This window comes from Puntigrus tetrazona, chromosome 14, assembly GCF_018831695.1.
Source record: "Puntigrus tetrazona isolate hp1 chromosome 14, ASM1883169v1, whole genome shotgun sequence".
Lineage (NCBI taxonomy): Eukaryota > Metazoa > Chordata > Actinopteri > Cypriniformes > Cyprinidae > Puntigrus > Puntigrus tetrazona.
Window position 1 is genome coordinate 19,262,120 of NC_056712.1, and position 27,042 is coordinate 19,289,161.

Below are 27,042 nucleotides of genomic sequence, written 5' to 3' on the forward strand. Positions count from 1 at the left end.
TTTATATAGGCACGCAACCGGCCGAATTTATCAGAACGCTAGTGTTTTCACCGGCTAAAAATGGTTTTTAAGTAAAAACGCTGCGATAAGTCCACTCTCCGCTTTGAAAGTTGGTGCAGAAGCATCTTGTTTAACACTGACCAAAGTTATACCAAATGTTATTTAAAACTTGACTCTTTTGTCGTTTTGTAGTATCGTGTACTGAGCCCGACGGGATGCTACTGGTCTAATCAGATTCAATGATCTATGCTAAGCTATGCTAAAAGTGCTAGCGCCAGACCCGGAGATCGGCGGAATGATTTTTTACAGTTTTTTTTTCTTTTTTTTGCCTCTTTGGAGCCCTCTACAGTTATGTGAGGGCAATTCACTGTCGTAAATATAACTATCATTCCCTGGAGGCTGTACGCATGCATTTGTTGACAATCTGTCTAAATGCATTTAAAAGCCAGAGGTACCATGTCGACCAGTAAGGTGAGATATCACAACCACACACACACACACAAGAATAACACGACAATGACAGAAATCTTTGACTTTTGCTGAAATACTGCTTAATCGTTTATTTGTCTGCTGAGAGTTTAATACGTGCATGTATTAAAATATCCTTTTATATTTGTAAGTAGCCGATAACTTTAGCTGTACACTTTCTTTTTGATATCGCTAATAGAAAGTAGTTGGTGCCAAGTGGATTGTCAGGATCGTGTTAAAAATGACAAATGAAATCAAAGCGAAACGAGAAGTAATTCTGCTTTCCAGAAAAGAAAGACTATAAATTATAAATATAACTTTTCCAGCACGCTACAGATGACCTCAAAGCTAAAAAGACACGGAATAAAAGCCACCAACCCCGCTGTCGATTTCATGGGATATTAGGGCTTCTGAAAATGTGAAGACTTGAAGACACTCGGAGGGACTCACAGTTAATGTGAAGGTCAGGACGACCTACTAGCTCTATTATCTCTCTTAGTAATCCACAGGAAAAGAGAGATTTAATAGCATTCAGATTAAATGGCGAGCATCCCAGATTACCCGGGACAATGGCGCAGTAATGCCCAGCTGCTCCGGGTTTGCAGCTTGATACATCCACTTGTTTATTGAAAGGGCTAATCTCTCCATAAGTCTAGTCCCCGTGAGAATCTGTGTTTATAAAAGGACGGATCTGTGCCTCTTTCATGCCATTCAAATCCTTTCAAGTGCTCAGTCATTATGTTCAGTAGCTTGCCTCTTAACCCTGGTTCCCTAACATGTGGCTCTTCCTCCTATAAGAGAGGATGGAGAGGTAAAACCGCTGGGGCATGTCAACTTATTATAATACTTGCAATTCCTCAGAATTAGCCACACGTTGTGGTCGTGCAGAGAAAGGGCTCCTGAGGAAGAAGACGGGAGGAAATTACCACGGAATTCAAACACAGATGCAGGAAATGAATGGAAATACTTCAAGGAATAGTTCAGCCAAAAATGACAATCCTGTCATCATTTACTCGCGCTCATATCCTTTCAAACCTGCGTGACTTTCTGTGGAATATGTTAGATTCGGCTCGAACGAACGAGTCACTCGTGAATCAGATATCAGTTGATTTTGAGCCGCGTGACTTTGCAATGGTGCATTTCAAAAAAACTGAATGAATGATGGATTAAATGTGAGTCGTGTTTCATATAAAGCTACAGCATCGCTTCGGAAGACTTCAAAGTCAGTGCACCATCCTATAAATCACTCTTCTGATGTGTTTTCGTGAGCTTTCGAAGTCTTGAAAAAGTCACAGGTGCATTCTTAACTTCTTTTTTCTCCTTTTGTGTTTTCCACAGAATAAAGTAAGACGCGAAGGTATCATTCAGAAATTCCCGTTCATTTTATTTGAGGTACTCGAGTTGGATTTTTGAGTTCAAATCAATGACGTGTCTCCAGCCGTTTTCCGTGTGGGCATTCATAGGAATTATGATTCATAAGGAGATGGTATCTTGACAGTACGGGATGTGATAGTGAAATATGGCATTGACAGAGAGCGTGACACCGTGTGAAGAAAGTTCCCACCACACAGCTGGTTATAATCAGGCTGAGATAGCAAACAGATGGTACCCAACTGGCCGGGCAGCCTCGCACCAGAACGTTGTGCAATATGTCAAAAAGAACATATTTGAGACACAAGCATTTTTGTACCTATTGCTTTATTTTGACAGAAACTTTGTGCATCAGGAAATGTATCGTTCTTGTTCAGCATGACCGTCTCCAGGAGACACCGGCTCAAATTTTTTGGGTGAAATATCAAAAACATCAAATGTCACCATTCAGAAACATAACAGGATTATTATGTTATTTGCACAGAGACACCTTTGTTACTTGCCAACCCAGAAGAAAGACAAAAAAGTGCACTTCCATAATTTTGTACTTAATGTACTAAAATATTCATACCCTACTGTCATGTTTGCAGAACCCGATTTTACCAAGTTTTACATCTTTGTTGATCCTGGAACAGCATTGTGATTAACCGGTCAGATTTTGGGAGAGCATTTATATGAAATAAAATGCACTTTTTAACATACAGTACTTTCTTTAAAAATAAATAAATTACTCACCTATTACTCAATCTATTTTTTGATATAAAAAGATAGTATGTTCAAATCGCATTTCAGTTCACATTCATGATTAGACGTGACCCATTAGATGATTTACAGTTTATTTAAAAATTAAGTACAAAAATAATGTGAAAAATAGTGCATATTATGTAAGTGTCCTTTTTCCATCTGGGAATGGCGATCATTCAAAACTGGAGAAAAGGTCGTTTTTTCTTCGAAGTTTGCATTTTCATCTAACGTTGCAGTCAAAAAATAATACATGTCTTAATTTTATCTCTGTTAGATACTGGGTCTTAGCAAATGTTCCCTATGGCGTGTTCATTTCTAAGGCCCTGTGTGGTTCAGTTCCAGAGATATTCTTGTGGGAGACGATGCTTTTGGCAAACGCGGCCCAGAACGTCTCACCAGTGGCGGCGAGTTTCCTATTGGTAAGCATTCATTTTATTTATTTAGAAAGCATTAAAATCTGCTTTCTATTTCTGTTCTATTTGTCGTTTTGTTGTTGAACCTCTAATTCAATTGAATCAGTGCAACAATAAGTGTAGTGTTTACTCATGTCTGTTTCTAAGAAGAACTCTGTTTTGGAAGAAAAGCCAGCACCTCAAGGTCCCACGACAGCTTGACTGCATGACTTGCGTGTTTTCAGGTTGTTTGTGGTTTTATTTAAGATCACCACCGAGGACGCTTATTTCATTAATGGGTTTAATGAGCAATACGTGAAAGCGAGCCGCAAAGCCTTAGCCTCTTTGGCTTAGGACGCTTTTTCTTTTTGACCAGAAAACGCAACTCTAAGACTTAGAGGTAAATATTCATAACGCGGCTTGACAAAACCAAGACAGTAAGCTCTTGGATGAGATGAATTTTTCCTTCGGCACTCAATGGCTGGTTGTTCAGTGGTCATCTGAGATGTTTGGTATTTGAGCGTTTCTTGGAGAGCGGAGACAGCCTGGCCTGGCATGGGCCGAGACCTCAGATAACTGACAGCTGTCCGCTTTCCAGTCCCATAAGTCCTTCCAGCATGTGGGCCGAGCTGCCCTCTTTCCATAGCAGATTTTCTATCAGCATCTGAACCACGCTGTCCGCGAGTTTATCCGGACTATTGCAGAGCTAAATGAGTTTAAACTCTTCAGCGATGAACTCTTTCTCCATCATTGACAGTATTTTCCGTGTTTTCATGCCGGGGTGCTATTACAGATCTCTAAAACAAAGTATTGAAGAAGGGGAAGGAGAAATCGCGGTCTGAATGTAACAGAAGCAAATGCGAAAAGTATTAAACAGCATGTAAATCAAACCCAAAAAACATCTAGAAAACCTAGAAAATAGTTTTAGAGGCGTTGATGAGCTTGATTGACTTTGATCTTCGTTCTGAATCCCATCCGGATGTGGTCTTTTTTAGGAAATGTGATTAAAAAAATCAATGTGTGAAGCCATCATAAAACTTTTTGTTGGCTTGAATAAAAGCAGAGGCCCTGTTCTTCCTTTAGACACGTTTTATGTTCAAATATTCGTACAGAAATAACAAAATGTAAATATTTTAAAATGCTGGAGAAAGAGTTTACAAGCAATCTGCTCAACAAGTGAGTGGCTTAATTAGATTACTCCCATTATAATTATTTAATATATATATATATAGTATTATAGTATTTCAGTTGCTCTTTCTATCAACTGAGGGGGTCCGTGGCCTCAATAAGTTTAAAGAACCCTGTTGTAGACAATCTTAAAACGGTGGATATGGACATAAAGTGGCCAAAGTTTTCTAATTGCAACAGCCGAGTGAGACTGAGCCTTCCCAGCGGGGTTAAACTCACCTGCCTGCAGACAGTTTGCTGTGAAGCCACCTAATCACGTCCCAACAGACCACCATCTGCCCGTTTCTGCTCTTCAGTCGCCCACCCACCCGCTGCCCGTCAATCTCACAGTCCAGCACACAACGCCTGGGCATCTCGCTGCCATGCAAGCTTCATTTATCTGCAGATTTGGGTCTGGGAAGAGGCAACGTCCTTGACTGTAAAGTAAACATGTCGGCAGAGAGTACTTTTCAACAGTCTGATTGTGTTGGACGACAGCACTTTGTTCGGGGGCAATTCATCATTCATTCACAGCTCCCTGTCAGAGATGAAACACTTGAGTTGGTGTTCAAAGGCGCTGAGAGGTCATGGGGAGAATGCTTTGTTAAAGGAGGAAATCCCACAGTGATATAATAGACAATTTGAGCATGTGGTCTATGGGGTCTTTTGATGCAACTGCAAACAGCCAGTTCTTCTCACAACCTGTAATGAACTAAGGAAAAAAGCACCAGCAAGTCTGGGCAGTTTCTGTCTAAGTCCTTTCTTCTGTGCACACCAGTCACAACATTAGTTTTTTTTTTCTTCCTTTCTCGTGATACGGTGGGCTGAATGAATTTGTCTGAAGGAGCATTCACGGATGGACGCGTCATTCTCAGGAAACGTTTTTATTTGTTTGCCGTGTGTGTGTGTGTGTGTGTGTGTGTGTGTTGCTAATGATGTATTAGTCACTGTATATATTTAAACCACTTTAGAGCATAATGCAGTTCTGAAATATAACAGGCTTCATTTCTGGTGCAGTCTTTATCGAGGCCCAAAACATGCTTTGAAACACAAATGTCACACATTTGCATTTATTATTATCATTATTATTATTATTTCTGTGTGTGTGTGTGCAATTTAAACAGCTCAAAAAACTGGTCCATGCTACCAGAATGTTATGTTATTTAACCTAGACCTAGAATTCCATTTTTATTATTATGCACTACACACAGATATTTATTATTCATTAATATTGGATTTTTGGGGGGCGTAAATGAACTTAAATAGAAACACTACTGTGATCTTTAGCTAAATTAATATAAATTTTCCTACTGTTCATTATAATGTGTTGCCTGAATATACATGAAGCATTTAAATATGCTTAATGCTTTATTTTTAACTTATTTATACAAAATTGTGAATACAAAAAAGTGAATATATCAGCTATTTTTCGACTATCTGACGTAACATGAAAATAATGAAATGATGTGAAGCGGTAACTTCAATGCCTTAGTAACTTCTTTCAAAACCACCTTGTCCACTTTGCCAACAAGATCATTCTCTCTTTTGAGACTCGTTTGTTGCTTGACCTACATACTGTGCTGTATGGTCACAGCGCAGTTCAAAACAGACGCATTTCGAGGCAGCCTGTACCTGCGAGTCCAAATATAGAAACTCATTCATACAATGCCAAGCAGACCCATCGATCAACATTAGGTGCTCATACGTCAGCACAACACCTGTCTGTTCCTACCGGCGGAAACATATTCCCAACAGACTAATGATGAGTCCTAATGCCAGATTATTGCTTGCTGACAGAAAAACAGCTCCCTTGTCTTTCAGCAGCTCTAGTAATTGTCTAGTTGCGAGTGAAAGATGTACATGGGACTGTATTAAAGCGTAAAATAGCTGCTATAATATTGCAGATATTTAGAAAATTTAGTTTACATAATTGTTTCTGCAAAAAAAAATGCTATAAGCAGTAATTTGGCATTAAAATGTGTGTCTCGTGTTCGGAATGTCTGTTTTTGGTCTGTTTGACTCCACCGGCTACCAGTTTGGTTAATAATATTTCTACACCTCTGGTTGCCAGTTAATGGTAAACACAGCATATTGCAGAATGAACTGGGTCAATGATTACAGATTCTACCTGATAACAAAAAGCCTTGGCAACCATCTAAAGAGGTTTATAACCAGAGGAATATTAAAACGGCGATAAATCAGGTCGTCACTTTCTGTTTTTAACTGCGCATGCTACGGTTGTGTGGTGGCAATCTGGCAACCCTTGTTAGGAAGGGGCGAATGAAACTACTGTCTGCAGTATTTTTAATTTAGACTGCATTACCAATTTCAGCCACTTGCTATCAATGTTGCATGCGGCACCTTTAACTCTTTTCCCTTCAAACGAAATTTCCTGTTATTCATGAGATGACACTTCTTTGCCAGACTTTTTTTTTTTAAGTTTCCGCATTCACACTGTTACATGCTAGGAGGTGCTATTATACATCTCATGAATTAATCTTTAACGTGCCAGTCAGAAACACAGACCAGGAAGCCTCAGAAACGAGTGATCTCATATGTAAGCATATGCATATGAAAAATAATGTGATCGTTTCAATTCATATAAATGAAAACTGCCTAAAATTACAGAGGGAAAACTCAATCCAGGAAGTGGTCGTATGCAAGGTCGTTTGTATTGTTTGAAAGTCGAAGGTCTGATCTTTATTATTTATCTTTATCTATATTTTTTGTATGTATTGCATGTTCAGATATTCATACAACAAAATATTCCGGGGGCCGTGGAATTATAGTGATAATGAGCAGAAACACTGGCTGGGGCTGGCGGCTTTTTTCCGAAAATGCTGGCAGGGAACGAGTTAAATGTAAATATTACAATCCTTGAAGACCGCACAGGTGATGGTCACAGTCCAATAAAGCTATAGAGTGTCACATGACTCACGGCATAAAGCATCCAGGCGTAAATACAGGAGTTCTGGTTCTCGATTATATGTCTTAATGACAACCGCACAGTGGAGGCCTTCCCCATTCCCATCAATATCTCCACAGTTCACCACTCATGGGCATCAGCAGGCAATTCTAGAGGATTTTATGACTTTTGACTATAATTGAAGTTCTATTGCTCCCACAGTCCCTCCCCATCATACCTCCCCCTGTCATCATCCTCTTGTCTGTCTTTTTTCATTCATCATGCGTAGTTTTTTTTTTCCAAATTCCTCATCCAAAGGATTTCGCCTCGGTCGTTAGTCTTGGACATGTTGTACAGAACAGAGTGGGAACCATTTTTTCTGCTTAAAACTGAATTTCAGAAACGCGTTTGTGTAGGAAAAATGCATCTCATTTCCTCTAATGAGGGTTCTTCAACCCTTTGTGACCTTTTGCTGACATTTTCATCTCAACTGAGCCGTGGGGTGCTGGCTGTCAGCGCGAGGAGGAGATCCGATGCTGTATGAGAGTCGGGCAACAGGTATGACCCTTCCTCAAGGAGACAAAGCCCTCTCTTTGTTCATGACCTCTAGGTACATGGCCCTTCGCTGATTATGTGCTAGCCCTAGTCGTTTGGCTGATTGATCCTCTAATCCCTTCAGCTGGCCGTCTGCCTTCCGTCCAGCTGCTCTCACAGAGCGAGGAAAGAGGTTGTCACGGCTCATTGTAGGGAAATAAAAAGCCATTTTTCTCGGTGGAGAAGCAGAATTGCTCACACACTTTCTTGATTAACGCTTTCACTGAAAGATAAACATTTTTAAGGTTAGGCGTTTTTGTTTAGGATGCACCAAATTTTCCGAAAAGAAAAGAACTAAATGTAGCTTTTATGCTTTCTCACTAATTTTGCTGCTTGAACATAAATATGCATATGCTCCACTCTTAAAGGAGATATCCTCTGTAGCAGAAAACACTTTTCATGAAGCTCATTTATACTATAGCACGCTACTTACTGATATTGTGATTTCACGGTAGCTGTGTTCCCGTAAACGTTCAAATAGAAATTGCGAAATGAAAATACACCCAATGGAAACACAACTTTGGAAAAACTCATATATATTGAAAAAGGGGTTTTATTCTCACACAAGGTGTTCAGACTATTCGAGTGTTTTGCATAACTGCATAAACTTTGTCATTAATCATTTTTATATTGACATTTATAATCTCTGTCGAGATTTTAGCATGGTGATGGATATGAAAATGTTAATGTATATGGTCTTGGTGGAATAGATCTGTTACGCTGCTGCTGCTTTTGGTTATTGTTGTAGTTGTAGGTTATTGCTGCTGCTGCAATAGGAACTTGTATACAGTGATACAGTGCTGTGAGTATTTAAGACATACTGCTGCTGCACAAATAGCATATAAAAAAAGCTGTGGCAGATCTATACAGGTGGAGCTGGGGAAGGTGGAGGGTTTCAGAGGAACTCTAAAAAAGCGCTGCAAACTACTCCAGTGAATACTAACCAGCTATTTAAATGTAAAGTAGTAAGCTCATTGGCTGCGTATTCAACATGAACAGTTCAGTTTGTGCCAAGTCATTTAACACTGTCAATATAATCAGATATGTTAAGAACCTATCAATCACCGTCTAGAGCAGTGATCCTCAATTCTGGACCTCGAGATCCATTTTCCCAGTTTAGCTTTAACCCTAATCAAATACACCTGAGCATGCTAATCGGTGTCTTCAGGATCATTCGAAAATCACAGGTAGGTGAGTTTTATCAGAGTTGGAGCTAAACTCTGCAGTGCATTGGACCTCCAGGGTAAGAGTTGAGGAACCCTGGTCTAGAGTTTCATGAAAGAACTTGGCAATTATAAGATATTGTAAAAGTTTTTGTAGTATGTAATGTATCTAAAAAAGAAAATACCAAGATCATCCACACCTATGAGAGAAAGTGCAATATAGTGGATTAACCTAACACATAAAATCCTAACACTTTGACATGTCCATTGGCGTATGCTTTGTTAGCATATGACAATATTTGACGAGGGTGCAAAAACAATCTACTGAGAAAATTCACTTTTAAAGTTGTCCAACTGAAGTTCCTACCAATGCATATTACTAATATAAAAAAGTTTTAGTATATTTACTGTAGGAAATTTGCAAAATATCTTTAACATGATTTTTATTTATTATGTTTTTGGCATAAAATAAAAATCAATAATTTTGACCCATAGAATGTATTTTTGGCCACTGCAGCAATTATAGTATTGCTACAGATATACCCCAGAGACTTAAGACTGGTTTTGTGGTCCAGAGCCACATTTCATGTTTTGGAAGGAGGGGCTTAAACAGGAAGAGAATTGCAGCAATGTAACTGTAAAACATGTGTGAAACATAATGCATTTCGGAAATCATCAAGCTATCAATCATGAAAACTAAATCAGGACTTATTTCAATGAGAATACTGTTCACTGCTACATGTAGTGTCACGTTCTCCACTGTGTGTTTCGTGCTGCTTCTGAATGAACGTTGTGAGGTTTTGAATATCTTTCCATGTGTTAAATAAACATTCCTGATTGTGATTCAGTACGTCTTTTAGGGCCGCCTTTTAGTGTAATTTCTAAGCCGAGCGTTAAACGATACAACCACAAAACAACTTGACAGATCTGAGATACAGTTTGAGCTGTAAGGTTCACATGACCTCCGCAGGGCTCTGCTCGGTTTGATTTGTTGGCCTGCTTTCACTTTTTCTCTCAGGGACTTGGCACAGAGAGGAGACCTGTTTTAAACCCCATCAAATGCGTCTGGAACAAAAATGTATTATGAAGTATAAAGTATAGACTAACAAGAGGACAATTTGCTCTTTGTGCTCGTTCAGAGTCGAGCAGGTGAACATAAAAAGTGATATCGTTTTACATGCATTTATATCTAATGACCATGATGTGCTAAATGAATAATATATCCCAAATGACGTATAACCTAACATTATGAAGTCTAAGCTGTCACATCCTTTTCTAGTCAAAGCTAAAACAGTTATAAATGTCATGTATATGTATGGAAAATCTTTGAGGAAGTGTTTTGGTGAAACTGTTAAACTTAATACCCTTTTAAACCTCTAAAGGGGCACATATGCATACTGACAAAACAAGACTTGTCATTCTGCCCTCGGGATCCCTGCATCATAACCAGCTTTCCGAGATCGGTTCTTTTTGAGATGTCAATGGAAAATTCCACCCAGTTTCTTTCTAACTGATTTATGTAACCTATATATGATGCAAGCGTGAAATATGTTCAACTGCCCGGCCTTTAAAGTCCTTTAAAGGAGAAAGAGTTTACCCCAAAATGAATATACTGTCATTATTTACTCACTCACATGTCATTATAAATCGTACGATTTTTTTCCCCCTGTAGAACGTAAGAGAAGATATTTTTGCATACGATGAAGGCCAAACAATATAAGAAGTACATGATTGACAGAATTGCCATTTTTGAGTCAACTGTCCTTTAATTCCTCTGTGTGTTCGCATGAGTGCTGGAAAATTGTTTATGACCTCTATTCACACCCGTTTTTCCTCATAAATAATTAGCTTGATGTTTAAAAGGGTGGAGTATCTTTGAACATGGGAGCGTCGGTGTTGTTTAAAGGAATTTAATTATGTATACCAAGTAGCTTTAGTCTAATTCTAGATTTTGCTGAAAATGAATACCACTTAGTGACCGAAATGTTCATTATTAGAGGTAAAAGCATGTATTTTACCTGGAGCCAAATTGATGCTTGTGAACAAAAATCACACCTAAACAAGCAAATAAGTCTGGGCTGAATGTTCACTTTCTGCCAGGTTCATTATTATTCATCATTACTTCACTATATATATATATATATATATATATATATATATATATATATATATATATATATATATATATATATATATGCAATTAAATACAAAAAATTAAATGTCCATAATAAGACAAAAAACGCTACAAATCCTAAAACAGTCTAAAAAGTTACCATCATAATCATTTTAAATTAAATATTGATTTTATATTAGTAGTAGTGCTGTTAAATGATTAAATGTAATTAATATTGTTTATATTTATTATCTATATATAAATGCACACATATATAGAATATTTGGAAAAAATTTACATGTATATACCTTTATATAATATATTATATATATATATATATATATATATATATATATATATATATATATATATATAAATATATTTAATATATAAACAACATATTTTTCTCAAGTATTTTGTATTATAATAAATATACACAGTATACACACATTCATTGCATAAATAAAAAGATTTGACAGCGCTAAATTAGATTTGTAGTATTTATATTGCATTTATATTCCGAATATAGGGGGATTTACAAAAGGCAAGCGCGTTTTACAGACTACCAATCTGTTCTTGCTGGGAATGCTTTTATTCCTCCTCCAGTCGTTTTGATATGAAACATTTCCAGACACGCTCAATATCTGTTGATGCTCTCACGCTTTTCACATGCCAGTAAAACTGCAGTAGCGTTCCAAGCGTTCATTAAAATCCTCACAATGATAGGCTTGAAAGAAAGAGTCCTGCTTTGACAACAGGTGTTGAAAGGAACGAGGTTGTGTGCACGTTGGTGTGCGTATCGTAGCTGGATTTGGAGGGGCATGGCGATCCCACATTGCCTTCCAGGCATAGCCATCTGGCCCTGCCACTGAAAACCACTCCAGTGCATTTATCAGGCAAGCACAAAGCACCTAATAAACTCCATACTATGGGATAATTAGCCGAGCGAGGGCTCCAAATGGGAGCAGATTAATGTTAAAGAAGTAGCATTGGTGGTACAGGCTCAGCAGGAGCGGCTGCTGGATTGGAGCAAGGCAGTGGATGTGATGGCTTTAGCAGACTGGGGCTGCACAGCATGTCTCCTCTGTTTGTTAGTTTTGATGTATATACATTCTCACTCTTTCTTTACATCAGCACACGGGTCCCTGTCTGTGATAGATGCCATCTGTCTTGCCCAGGCCGTCTTATTGTCATATCTGCAAGGATTTCCATTAGAATCGTCTTTGTTTACTCTCTTAATACTCATCTTTTTCTCTATCTCGTATGCGTTCTCCACCCTGACCTCTTTCTCTCCTGGCAGATGGCATTTATTTAGGGGGTATTTATCAGGGTGTAAATGTATTAATGAGTTTTCCATGTCCGTTGCTTCGGGCTTTGATGAGTTACAAAAGAGAGCCGTGCTTCAACACATTACACTCTTAAAAATAAAAGGTTCTTCACAGCGATGCCAAAGAAGGTTCCACAAAGAACCTTTCAGTCAAAGATCAGTTTTTTTTAGAATACAAAGTCTTTGCAAAACAAAGGTTCTTCAGATGTTAAAGGTTCTTTATGGAACCATTTAGGCAAGGTTTTTCTTTTGAAGAATGTACTTACTGTATTTTGTACCGTTACCGTTAAACTCTGCTGTGGGTCCGATATGTTGAAGTTATAAGGAATGGCTGATAAAAGCAGCTGTTTAAGATTAACATCAGCTGTCCTCTGCTTATCTACTCTTTGAAATGTGAAATCTGAAACAACCAGGGAACAACTTGAAGTCAAAATTGCATGAATGTTATGGTAGATTATGGATGTGAAATGGATGGCTGGGTAAAAATAAAAAGTACACTTTTATGCATTAAATGAGTTCATTTTGAGTTTTGTACCTGCTAGAGGTCTAAAAAAATGCCATTTGTGGAAAAAAAGCAAGAAATTCTGAAAAGATTCAGCTGGGAGAACGTCCAACTAATTTAGATAATTGACATCAGGTCTGTAATATGATTAGGTATAAAAGGGATGTCTCTCAGAAGTAAAGATGAGCAGAGGCTCTCCAATATGGCAAAGTAATCTCTGGAGGGACAAAGCCGAAGACCTTTGCTGGATGACTGAATCTCTCCTAGATTCAGTAATAATATTATACTGTACGCTGACGATTGCACATGATTTGCACATGCTTAAATGCTTGAAATGAGTCAAAATAAAGTTGTATTTTTGTAAAGAAATTCATTTTTAAGTGAATGGTGAAATAAATGCAGTCAGCAAATGCCCAGCACAGGAATGTGAACTCATGTGGTGCTGCTCAAAAGCATTCCTCTGCTCCATGCAAAGTGTGCTGTATCTCCATCGCATATTGAAAGTGAACTGTGACCTTAAACAAGCGCTACTCTACTTGTCAGGGTAAATGATTCTGGTTCAGCTTCCCTGGTCCTTTTTAACACCGTGAAGCTGTCAGTAACGTTTGTAGCGCTGAGCTTGAGGACGCAGCGGCTGATGATGGCTTTGAGAGAGTATAACAGCTGGTTTGGATATTTTCCATGCTTTTATCATCACAGAGTCAGATTGCATAACTCCCTGATCTCCTCCCGCGGCTCCTCGTTCGCCCTACATTCCACCAGAGCTACACATTTTTTTATTTTAAAGACCACAAATCGTTTAATTTTTGGAAAATCCACGTACAGCAAACCCGCCAGGCATTCGACGGTAAAGCACTGGAAATAGTCAGGTGGTGTGACAGACTAGCGCTAATTTCATTAGCATACAGCACCGAAGCATTTCTCCACAACAGCCTCGGGCAGAAGCGGACGCGGATCATAGTCACGGGTGAATCTGCGTTGACAGCCGTGTGGCCGTCTGAGGAGATCACATGAAGGAGAGGAGACCAAAACATTCGGCGTGTTTGCCTCTGGGTGGTCTCTGATACAGGATATTCCGGATAAAATAAGACGTGATAACTCTTTAACGACTGACATGTTTGTCTTGGATCGCGTCTGTTGATATTGAATGTCTTGGATACCGCATCTCTTTTTAATTGCGCCGCTCTGCCTGCGGTTCACTGCCACTGTTTTCCGTCGCTGAAAAACAGGCGCTGCGTGTTTTCAAGCGAGGAAGGAGTGCATTGAGTTTGATCGCACGCAGAGAGCTTTCCCACTGAAGTCAGCATGAGATGGAAGCTCACCCTATCTGTTTAGAGATCCTTAACTCCAATGCAAGCTCGCATTCGTCTGCCTCCACCTCGAGAAAAACACCCACATCTCAAAATCTAATCAAGAGACTAACGTGGGTCGGTGTTTCCCAGCCCTGTTCCTGGAGGCGCACCAACACTACGCATTGTTGAACTTTTTCCAATCATGCACACCTGATTTCACTCTTTAGATTACCAGTAGAGACTACAAGACTTAAAATGGATGGGTCGGATAAGGGAGATATCCTGGTACCGGGTTGTTATGTTTTTGATAAACCAGTGCTCTCAGATCAATGTCAAGACCGAGCTTGCGACTAATGTCCAAAACACTCTTTTGCTGTAAAAAAACAAACAAACTGTAACCTCTTATGATTATTTTTTGGAATATGAGGAACCGAAAATGCTCTTCTACAGTTTGAATTAATATTTTTATACTTTTTCATGTGAAGAACATCAGAAATCACTATAAAGATAGATAATTTTGTGCAGTTGAAAGGGATCTTAAACTTAAAAATAGTGAAAGAACTTACATTTTTTGAAGAGCCAGTGATAAAATGGACACAGCTGACCTTTGTGCGAGTTTCCCTTTAAGATGCAAAATGTATGGGAGGATTTAAAACCATTTAAATAAATTATGCGATGTGATTTACTAAGGCTCGCTGTAGTCAGTGTACTGGTATTTGTGCTGTTATTTAACGCCCAAAAAGCATGTCTTAACCCATTTTGCCCGTGACTCGTCTGTGATAGTTGCACTGGCCATCGCGGAAATGATCTGGCAATGTATGTGTGTTTTTTTCATTTGCTCATTGTCAGTAGATCACCTGCAGAACTTTTCACTCCCATCATTGCTTTTATCGGAGAGCAGTCTCACGCTGACCCCTGACCTTTTCAATGAAACCTATGGATGCTTGCAACCTTGTCCTTGATCCGTTTAAATGGACAGTCCCTAACCAACACATATGTTGAGGGAGTATTGCAGCCATGATAAGGTGCTGCAGTAAATGTCACTCGTTCCTGCGAGAGACTGGCCTCAGACGCTAATGATGTGGAACAAATCTCAGTTCATGGGTAGGGCAGACATGCTAACCGTTCTTCTCATTACACCCACCCGAGAGATGCTAGCAGAGAGTAAAGCAGTAATCAACTAGTCACCCTCCAGCTGTTTTATAATCCTGAGCTATTATTTTAACCTACACCATTACATTTGTTCTATTTAGGATTTCCTCTCAAATGCGAGGCTGTGCTAAACTCCTACAGTAAACAATAACATATCAAGGGTTTAATCAAGATATAAATGGGGTTAAATAACACATTTTGGTGGAATGGTTGACATGTTGTAGACGTGACCTGCTGGGTAGCGCACATGCTCCAACATGCTGTTTAGTGAACCTCGTGCAAAACATTTAGGTTCAAATATGCATTGTGTAGTTTCCCAACCCCGCCCCCACCTACTCCTTAACCTTTGGTACATATATTACTATTAAAGGTGTTAATGGCATTTATCACCATTTTCCCTTTTGCGTGAACAAGATGTAGTTTGCTTGCTACTGTAAACTAAAACTGGCACGGCTTGTCTTCTGATTGGTCCACTGTTTTGAGTCTGGCGCTGATTGAAAGTTGCAGCAGTGTCTTAAAAGGCTGCAAAAGTCGTGAGACGCGATGGTAATACATTTCTGTCTAGTGTTTTTACGTAAAAAAGCTGCATTTATTCACTCAAAAATGGAGTAAAACAATAATATTTTGAAATATTATTACACTAGTGCGTTTACGTAGAAAAAGGCTGCATTTATTTGATAAAAAATGCAGTAAAAGCAGCAATATTTTAAAATATTATGACAACTGCTTTTATTCAATTTGAATATATTTTAATTTTTATTTATTCCTGTAATGGTAAAGCTGAATTCTCGGTAGTCATTACTTCCAGACACCGTGTTAGTGTGTTTTGACATGTTCTGGGTAGTGTTTGTGTACTGGCATAAGTATCACATGAGTCCCTAGATGTGAGAAAGGTCCCATTTTCTGTGCAGTGATTTTTTTTTTTTAGCTTGTTGTATCATTTGCCATGTAAACGTCACACATACGTTCTAGCAACAGTAATAGCACACCTCTCCTGAACGAGCTGCACGGATTGAGCTATCATTTATGTCCACAGAGCAAATGGCGTGGGACGAGTTCCTAAGTTTAAACCCAGGATTAGAGGTTTGTTCAAATTGCTAACCCTGAGCAATGGTTATAGTGGTTGCTAAATATTGTCTGCTGTTAACGAATACCTGCATTTACAGCCCCCGAAAGCAGACGCGGAGTGACTCGCCGGATGCTGATACTGCTGAGCTCCAGTTGGTGGGGGCGTTGTCTCAGGGTACACAACAGCCCTAACCAGTGTTTATCAGACAGCGTTTAAAACACCATTCACAGAAAAACAAATGCTCCAACCACTCATTGACAGCTTGCCCAAGCACTCTGTGAAACATCCTTCTGACTCACTGTCTCTTTCCATGATATATTGTGCAACTTCAGTTTCACTGCACAACACTTTCAAATCACATGGCAACAGCAGTGACGCCGGCTTTTAATTTTATGTGGCTCGTCCTATGAGATATCAATGATGTTGAAGAGACGTTGGGCTGTGACTGACAATAAAAAAACCCAAACATAGAGCCATAGCTCTAATTTTCGGGCTTTTTTCATGCAGATATTTCAATTGGAGCGTAGTAAAAACCCTGAGATATTATAATGTAGGTGCCCGATCCCGTTAATTCCTATTGGAATGGCTGGATTTCATCCTTAAATTCTCAAAACAAATGTAAACGTGACTACACCTTGTGGCTTAAGGGGATTTGGAGATTCACGTGAAAACATGAATAAAAATGAAAAATCTCTTTTCTATCTATATTCTCATCTGCACGTCATTCCAAGTTAATTTTTTCTTCTTTTATGTTCTACAGAAGAAAGTCTCACGGGTTGTGAACAACAATAGAATGACACAGTTTTCATTTTTGGGTGAACTATCCCTATAAGAAGACAAAAGCAGTTTTTCGCAGACATATTGACTAGAAAGCATCCGCCTAGCAACCACACAGCAGTGACGTAACAGGCATCCAGAACACCCTAGAAAGTGCATTGCAACCTGCTATGAATCATATTTCAGGTGCGGTATGAAAGTCTGACTGTACAGATTTGCTGACCTGTCATTCATGTTCACATACAGAACCAGAGGTACTGACCTCTTAAAGTGATAGTTCGGCCAAAAATGAAAACTTAAGCAGTTAATTTTTTCACGCTCAGGCCAGTAGTAGTTAAATTTTTAAATTTGTATTTTTTCTTTGGAATCGAACAGTAAAGAAGATTTTTAGATGAAACCGTGGTAATTCAATTCAACGCTTTCATTTGGCCCGTCATTAAAGTTCACGCATGCGCTTCAGCAGCTCCTTGGTCTTCAGTCCCAGTCAAACTGTTTCCTTAGTTCAGTGACTGTTGGAGGAACTGGAGAGTTGTATGAGTTCATTCATCACTGGATCAGATATGCTGTTTTTTTTGGCTCGTTTCGAGTCGGAGTAACTGTCACGCATTTAAAATCGAGTAGAACCGTTCAAAAGAATCATTTTCTTACCCAGACCAAACGTTTGGTTCATAAGACCTCTATATATATCGTCAGGAGCTATGGGTGTGTGACGCAGAAGTTCCTTTTTTAAGTTTGTTTGTTTGATTTTTTTGTAAAGAAGGGCAGCTGCTGATTTTCATTTTGACCAAGGACCATGTTTTCATCTTCGCTTGCATCTCGGATGGCCTGAGGGTGAGTAAATTAACTAAAATGTTCATTTTTGGGTGAACTAATGACAGAAAACCCAAAGCAATGATTTAAAATGCCCCTATTATGGATAACAAAGGTTTATAGTTTGGTTTTGAAAGTCCTAATAACAACCTGATGCATGCAAGGTCAAAAAATGTCTTTATAATATGCATGTATTTTTACCTTACTTGCTCAGCAACTCCCAAACAATTCTCTCAACGATACATTTTTTCGAACCCCCAAAGACGCTCATTTGCGGTGAATGGTCCAATTGGTCTCATTTTCTTCTCATCGTGCCTGTAATGCCTGATAAAACAGTGTTTGTGAGTGCAGTGCTGCTTTGTGTACAGCGTTACCAGGGAAACGTGTATTTTTTACCACTCTAAACACGGCCCCTAGTGGCGAAGAATGAACTTGCATTTTCGTTTAGACCAACATGAAACGGACAAAAAGTGGGCGGACGATATGCTAATGCTTCATGATAACGTCAGCATGAAGCAACTTGGGATTCGCTTTAAAAACGACTCATTTCAATGATTGACGAGAGACGATAACTTTATGCGCGGTGCACTTTCAGATGTAAAACTTTGTAGCAAGCATTAATTCACTTATAGCTGTGTCCATAATAGGGGGGCTTTAACATGTAAAGTTTCAGTCCAGCAGACTGCATCCAGAATACTGAGGAAAAGCTTATCAGAATCACCTGCCTCCCTCCAGCTGAGATGTTGCGCAAGGGTGCAATCAGAGGAAATGAAAGCAGAGCGATATGAGGAGCTGTAGGAGGCAGATGACAGACCTCCACGGGGACTGAAGCGAGACCCATGCGTGTGCACGTGAATCGGGCCCCCGTGCTTGAGAGGGCTGCACCTCTGGAGTCGCGCACCACGCTTTCACACCCGCCGGGCGAGGAGACAGTAATTAGCTTCCCGCCGAGGTTGGCAGCTTTGAGCGGGACCCTCCTGCTATGTGCGAGAGGGTACGGACACCCTCAGCTGACACACGTGGTCAGATGGATGAACTGCCGCTGCACCACGGGAGCACATTACCCTGCCTTTACACTAGTAATTTCATTGAAGAGTAAACAAAACATCCCATTTGGAGAGTCTAGAGATGAAATTTGAGGCAGAAGTGCTATATTGTTCCGGCTTGTAATAGCGTTGCTAATCCAAAGGGCTCGGTTACATAACATTCCAGAGGATTCCTGACGACGCTTATTGTCCTGGGAGGCTCTTTTGAGCATTATCATGTATGATTCATCAGTAAAAGGACACCGATGCACAAGGCCTCTCTCTGTCTCCGGTCTTCGACGGAGCTTTCTGGTTTTAAAAACTCACCTTGTCATCTGCGACTCTTCAACCTGTTCTTTTCGCACACCTGCTGATGGAAATGTTTGCGTTATTTGCCAAAGAAATGGGGAACAATGCCCTTCCCTGCTACTGTAATATAATCTCCACAAGGGATGGATGTGGTCCGCTCTGTTTGCGTTGTGATGATGTGTGGAAACGTGGCTTGTTATGGAAAGAAAGCACGGCTTGTGTGTGAGGTCTTTCCTGTGCATTACAGGTGTGGTTGGTTTTTAGTGTCAGAGTGATTTATTATATATATTTGCACACTTTAGCACACTTTTAAAGATATGCTTTACAAGAATAAACTGAATGCGATGTTTTCAAACTGTCAAAGCATTTGCAATTAAATAAAAAGGTATGGTTCATTTTATTTATCATCGATTCATTTGTTGTCTTTACAATATGGTTTACACTAAAATATATTATTTCTGGTAAAAAATTGTGCAATTTAGTACATTTAAAATATGTCATTTTTAAATGTAATGTTGAATAAGATAATGAAGTTACTCAAGTACTTTACATGTGCATTAGTTAGTAGTCAATACATAAAAATAAGTGTACTAATGCATGGAAAAAGATGGCTTAAAATAGGATTTACATGATTCAAGTATGATAATTAGTCGTCATTACATTGTAATAATGCACTTATGTGCATTCAGAAACATTAATGTAAGTGTATTGTCTTTTTTTAAAGTTATTAAAAGTACATTATCTGCAAAAACAGGTGCTTTTTAAGTTTTGAAGTACGCATTAAGTACACACTTCTTTTTCACTTTTGCTTCACTTGTGCCTTTTCCTAACTACTTTACTCAAAGCCCCACAGATCCACTATCGGTAGACATTCAGTGACTCAAGTGTTCCCTAATGACGACACAATAAAGATATTTTTGCATTCAAATTGCCATGATGTTATATCAGCATATACAATGTGGGCTGACGCGGTTAAATGTTTCCGGCAAGCGATGACGCATTTCTCTGCAGAACAATGAATTTTAAAGTGACTCACGAAATATCTCTGTTTCGCATTGTTCTCCCCGGAGACATACAGATTAGGGCCAGATCTTCCAAAGCAGAAGAAATCTCTACAGTCTATCTATTGTGCGGCTTGACTGTGATCTCTCCCCCTCACAGTTTTGCATTTCAGTCACCCAGCTGCCTATTTGCTTATTTGTCATTCTTGATCCAAAGCATAACAACCTCTGCACATTTCCCATAATTCTCAGCACATGGATCCTGATGCAATCGCTAAGAGGATTTGGTGAGGTTACGATAATTAGCTGCTTATTTGGAGCGCGCTGTACGCAGCAGAACCGAAAAGCATTGGTTTCGAAGCCACGGCGAGGTCGTTCAGGAGTCTGACTATTCAAATGTGTCGTTATTATTCATATTGTAAGCATGTCATGCGCCTCTGTACGTAATAACGAGGATGTTTTGTGATTCACTGTATGCCTCCGCCTCCTTCTCCATCACAACAATAGGAGCATTGTCTTGCTTTTAGCAACTTTTTGCTCATAATCAAACAGAAGAGGGGGTCGGTTTCGGATGTCTGCTGGTGTTTTAACTGGTGCTTTTGCCCCACGATGGGTGCCATTCATAACCAGAGCAAAGGCTAAGTAGGGTTAACTTAAAATCGACCCACATGTTTTCATTTACGCAGAGCAATATGGCTCTCAGAGGGGGGAAAAAAGCATCTTGCCCATTTCCTCCGTTACACAACAGTTCTGGTGCACTACGGTATGCCACTGTTGGTGCAATTACACCAGCGGGCATCTGCTTTGTCTCTCGTGCTTCTCATCCCAAGTAGGGTCCTCCAGGCCTGCAGATAATATGTGCACAAAGCCACTATTATGGCCCATGAAAAAATGGCCCTATACCCTGGGTGCAAACTTGTCTCAGGACTTGTGCCTCATTCACACATAGTTTCCGCAGCAGGTCAATGGCAGTTGCTAAGATGCTGGGTTGGCTGCCCGTTACCAGTTCAACTTCCAGCCAAGGTTGAGCCCTGAGCTTAAAGGAAGGTGCCTGCTTCTTCTGCCCGAGCAAAATGCACTCCTCTGGGTTCTCATAGCTGGAGATTTTTTACCTGCAGCTGTTTTGTCCTAATAACGATGACTATGGAGATGAAACACAGAACGAAGCGGAGACGCGCTGGTAAACCAATAAATATAGTTGTCTTTCCGGACAGAGATCCGTGTTGTCAGAAACCATCTGGAGGGAGGACCGAGACGAGTGGAAGATTTTAAATATTCACCGTCCACGTCAATACCCCATAGCAATGAATTGGTGCACAGCCAAGAGCAATTTATTTGGATGGCAGCACATTCTCTTTGGGTTGTATACCTTACATAGGCTATCTTCAGGCTGCGTTAGATATCCATTTACATGTCACTTTAACTATTTAACACTTTAGTCACGTTACTCTTTTGTTGTATTATACTGGCTTTAAAACAAAATGTCAGAGTGACCCATATTCTATTTACAGCTTACGACTTGGGAAAGTATGAGCGTGTTGTGTCCTCAGTATAGTTTTCCAGACATAAACAAAACACACACACACACACACACACACACACACACACATATATATATATATATATATATATATATATATATATATATATATATATATATATATATATATATATAAATTTTAATAATTTATAAGTTATAATTTAGTAGACAAAAAGAAGAAAGGGGTCCTGCACATTGCGATTTAAAAATATATATTAACTGCAAGTTAGTAGTTAATAAAACTTATTTTATTATTGGGAATTAATTGGAACCAGCTTCTAGGAGAGATCAGATGTGCCAAATCATAAGCTCAAAACATAAAACTCTGTTTAGATGTGCACTTATTGAATTGAGTATTTATTTAATTTCATGTAAAGCACTTTGAGTTATCATTGTACTATAATGGTATTTCCTATGTCCTATATATATATATATATATATATATATATATATATATATATATGTAAAGTTTGTACAGAGTTGAGCGTAACCTCACAAAACCTCATTTATAGGCATCCTCATTTGTTTCCTTTCTCTCTCGCTCTCTCTCTTTTTTCTCTGTTTGCGTGTGTGTTTAATTGAAGAGGTTTTTAGGCTTAGTGTGTGAGTTGGAGTTATGGTTATGGTTATATTTATAACTAGCTGTGTGTCTATGCAATGTCCCCATTTATTGTGTGTGTGTGTGTTTAAGAGAGAGAGAGAGCAAGAGAGAGAGAGTGCTAGGCCTTGTGGGATTAATCAGGTTATTTAACTGCTGTTTATTTACACTGTAGTGGGATGATTTTCTGGACCACACTCTGACAGCTAAAATCAGCCAGGCTTTATTTTCCCAGGAACTATACTAAGCTCATGACACATGCAATCTGGATTAAACACCAGCTCTTCCCTGGTCCTCCCGCCTCTGGCCAGGGCCTTCAAATATGTTCCCTGCTTTAGCAGGTTTGATGAGTATGGCACGTGATGTTTGGACAGAAGGTTTTTAAAAGACATGAGTTTATCACAGGGTGCTGGTGTATTACATCAGTCACACCCAGTCAAATAAACCTCCTGGCTCTAACAGAGCAATCATGCTTGGAAAAACATCAGAAAGGTCTCGGGGAGTGCGGTTGGCTTCACTTTTGAGCCAGATTTGGACAAAACACATTTCTCTCTACGTTACACAATCCGCCTGCTATGTGCTCTGTCTAATGGACTGTGTTGTTGGAGATGTCCGTTAATGAAAGAGAAATTTCTAGAAAATAATTTTGACTGCCAGTCAAAGAACATCATCCCAAATCTGGCCCGTGATATAATGTTGACCCCGAACATTTGCAAATCTTTCATTTTAATTTTCAGTCATCTCATCTGCTCAAAAGTTACAGTCTAGTTTATTTTTGTACTTCTTCCTCTTTATATACGGAACGTTGTGTTTTAGGATTAAAAATTTCTCTTCAGCTTTGTTATTTATCACCTTCGGTGTTCCCCAAGGCTCTATATTGGGCAGGTTTTTTTTTTTAATCTTTATAAAAGTCTTAATTTATACACTTTTTTTTGTCAGTTTCATTTACTTATTTAAAACGTGCAATTTGTTTCAAAAAGTTCTTCTTCTTCTAAACATTGCGAGGTTAAAATCTTTCTACAGCTAAATTTCGAGGAACACAAAAACTGCATTTGGCTCTCTATGTCTTAAAATGTGACCAGTAAACGATGTTGTGAAAATGCTTTTCTACCTCGGGGCTGCTGCTAAATTAAAACCATCATTTAATAATCTCTCTGCAGTAAACGGGAATCTGTCATTCATCTCAATTTCACCCGAAGACGAAACGACGCGCGGTCACTAGGCTCCTTTCTGGCAGCAATAGCAGGAAAACCGATCTATATTTACTAATATCGGTTCATTAAAGAATTGGTTTATTTGTTGCTTTGAAGCTCTAAAGGTTTGAGGCTGGATTTCCAACATTTTCCATCACTACTCCTCTGGCTGTCATAAATCTTCTAAGCAATTACTTCTGTCCACTTCACAGTCCTGATTAAAGTTTAAAGATGGTCATGATTTCTTTGTTGCTTCCAGAGGCAATAGATATACCACTGTGCATTTGATACCCCTGAACTATTATGTAGTAAAATCCTACCTGAGTATAGCATTTCGAGTTAGTGTAGTATATATATATATATATATTAGTAGTTTTAGTGTAGTGCTTTGTCTTACTGTAGTGTTACAAGTTTATATTATGAGTTGATTTATTTCATTGCGCAGTAATCATCAAATCTTCCCTATAAATTAATATGACTTGTGGCAGCAAGAGATATTGCACTATTAATGGAACCGGACTGACTCGTATTATAATATATTGTGTGTTATTGTCAAAGGACTTTTGTAATTTGGAAAAGGTTGAACAGCAAATGATATTAAAGCGATCTCAAACACCGTTTATCCGGTCTCAGATGATCATGCAGATCTATAATGAAGAAACTTACATAAGAGCGATAACAAACCTGCCCTGAATGATGCGAAAACGTCTCAAGAAGATGTCGAATCCACCACAGATGTGTTATGAGTAGATCAGCAGCTCCAAAGACGGTGTTATGCAACATTATCAGCGATTAGTGTTCTCATCACATTTATTTACTTACTGAAACCCGGCCAGAATGAGGCTCTCTGAGAAAAATACAGAGATTGACAGAGGTATACAGAAACCGGACTGGATGTGTCCGGCCTCTCAGCTTGTGCAATGCTGAACAGATCGACTCCGGTACGTACTAAAGCTGCTTTTGTTTATGCTGCATGTGAACGTGGGGGACAATTACTCTCCAACCAAAGTGTTACGAAGTCAAGGTTGAGTTAAATTGGTGGCCCTGCAAGTTAAACGCGTCTTCTGTGTCTCTTCTATTCAGGTATTCCCAGGCTCCGCGATTTTCAAGCGATGCATTCCTGCGATTCTTCCAGGACATTCATACTAATAGTATTGTATATAGTGGAATTCCAGGCAGCAATTATCCAGCATGTTCTCTCACAGAGCAAGTAAACGTGAGGAATCTGAGAGCCCGCCGGCCATTGGCTAACCTGACTAAAAATCATTACGTGCAATTACACACCACCCCTTCTGCGGCGGCGATTTGAACAGACATGCCTGATCAAGGGAACGAAGAGCTGCTTTGATGCTCGTTGACGTGCTTGTTTACACGTTGGCGCTTCGCGGTGCTTTCCTTTGAGATTCCGTGCTCATATGCATGTATGTTGTATGTGCTGTGCGACATGCAACAAAGAAAATATTACTCAGCACGACGCAAACAAACGCATAAAGGTTTTGTCTGAATGCTTTAGTTAATAAAAGAGCAACAATAAAGTAAAATGAGCCTATCGCATACCGTCAAAGGCAACGCAATGAGTTTCGCATCAATGAGCGGTAAATGTAAATGTACTAATCGGTTAATATTAATAGGGTGTGTTTAAACTGGAATGAAAAAGCAAATGATGAATTAGTCCTGGCTGGCTTTGCATTCACACTAAATCTAAAGAACGAAACGAAAGTCTCAATGATACAGACTGAACCTGATCGGGCCGCTTTTATGAATTTAACTTGCAGAACCAAACCGAAACTGCTGTGCACTGAGTTACGAGCATTTGTTGTATGCGTGTAAATATGCTGGTATTTTTACAAGCTGATAATTGACAAAGACCTTATAAAATGTGTCAAGGAGTCAAAACAGTACCAGGAATTCTTCCATTGCACACTACTGTACGGTAAAGGTGGTTTTGATGCCTGCGCTGAACCGTCTTGCGTCATCACGTTCTGTTTACGGTCCGTTTAGGTGTTTTTCTTCTCCATCATTTTTTCAGTCAAACCCCAACCAGAGTTCATTTGGAAGTGGAGCGATGCGCAGCTCGGCCTCAGTCTGCTCGACTGCTCTTTGTTAAAACACACACACGTTTATCCTAGCTGCAAGTGAATCGTATTTAGTCTGGATTTTTTTCCACCTTTCGTAAATGGATTTCCAGGACAAGAGCGTGAGACGTAACCCGGCCGGTCTGCCTGATTTGGCTTGCTTCTATCTAGTGACGGATGAACGTGTGCCAAAATACTGATGTGAATGAATGCTTGACTCAAATGATATGTGGAGCCCTTAACAAATATCGAGCCCGTCTGCTGTCATGCAAACATTCATTTTTTGGCATTTTTTTCCCCCTGCCTGCGACTCTTTCAGAACAGATCTGCGCATCTCCCTTTTCTAAATAATTACACTGTGACTGAGATATTATTGCATTTATTATCGGCTATGACAAACCTCAGCCATCTTCCTGGATCCTCTCCTCTGATCGCTGTTGCAAACAAACATTTTTCAAAGAGAAAGGCGGAAGGACCGTGTGCCAGAAATGGCCCTTTGGTCTAGACTGGTCTTATAAACATACCAAAAGCAATTGCTCCAATATGCTCGCCTGGAATGAGTTATGTATTGCAAAGGGTCAGTTGTGTCCTTTCGCAGACCTGGAGGAAGGTGACGCAGTGATCAGTGTTTTGCGCTTATGCCAGCAGGTGGCTGGGACAGAGTCAAAGCAGCAGATTTGATTCATTAGAGCCTTCTTTAGAATTAGGTATGCTTATTTTAGATCACCCCCTGATTTAAAACACCATGTGCATTGTGCCTCCTTGTTTAGGTAACCTGCTTATTGCTTAGTCTGCAGCACATAGAGGCATTCGCCGGTGAAAACGTTTTATTGGTGACTAGTCATCTGCTCCTGTTAAGTACTCTAACGGCGCACTAAAAACCGAATATCAAGCGGTTTGTATTTTAGCAAAATATTGCATCAATTTCCCAACTGATCGCTTAGAAGCAAGAAAGAACCAAATTGATTACATTTTGGTAACACTTTCGAATAGGTAACACTTTTTAACTTAATACGAGAAATTATTAATTCGCTGCTTATCAATAATAGGTAGTCGTTAAATGTAGAATAAGGCATTAATATGTGATTAATTAGCAAAAGAAATGGCTGGTATTGTAGTGATATGCATGCTAATAAGCAGCTGAAAGGTGTAACCGTAAAATAAAGCGTTACCAGCATGTTAAAAGTAATATTTAATTGCTTTATTTTGCTTCATAGCTTGATTTAACATGTTCCAGATTTCTTATTCTTTTGATCCAGCGGACAATCTCAGCACTATGACGTAAACAATGTGTTTTCGGTACGACTGACAGCATAAATGCCCTTGACGGTGGTAGCTGATTTGGGTTAAAGAGGTGCATTGACATTGTCTGTTACCATTACGCCTCTATTATATCCGCTCAGGCAGAATGAAGAGCAGCTTCACGTATGATTTTCATGCTTTTCAGCTCACCCG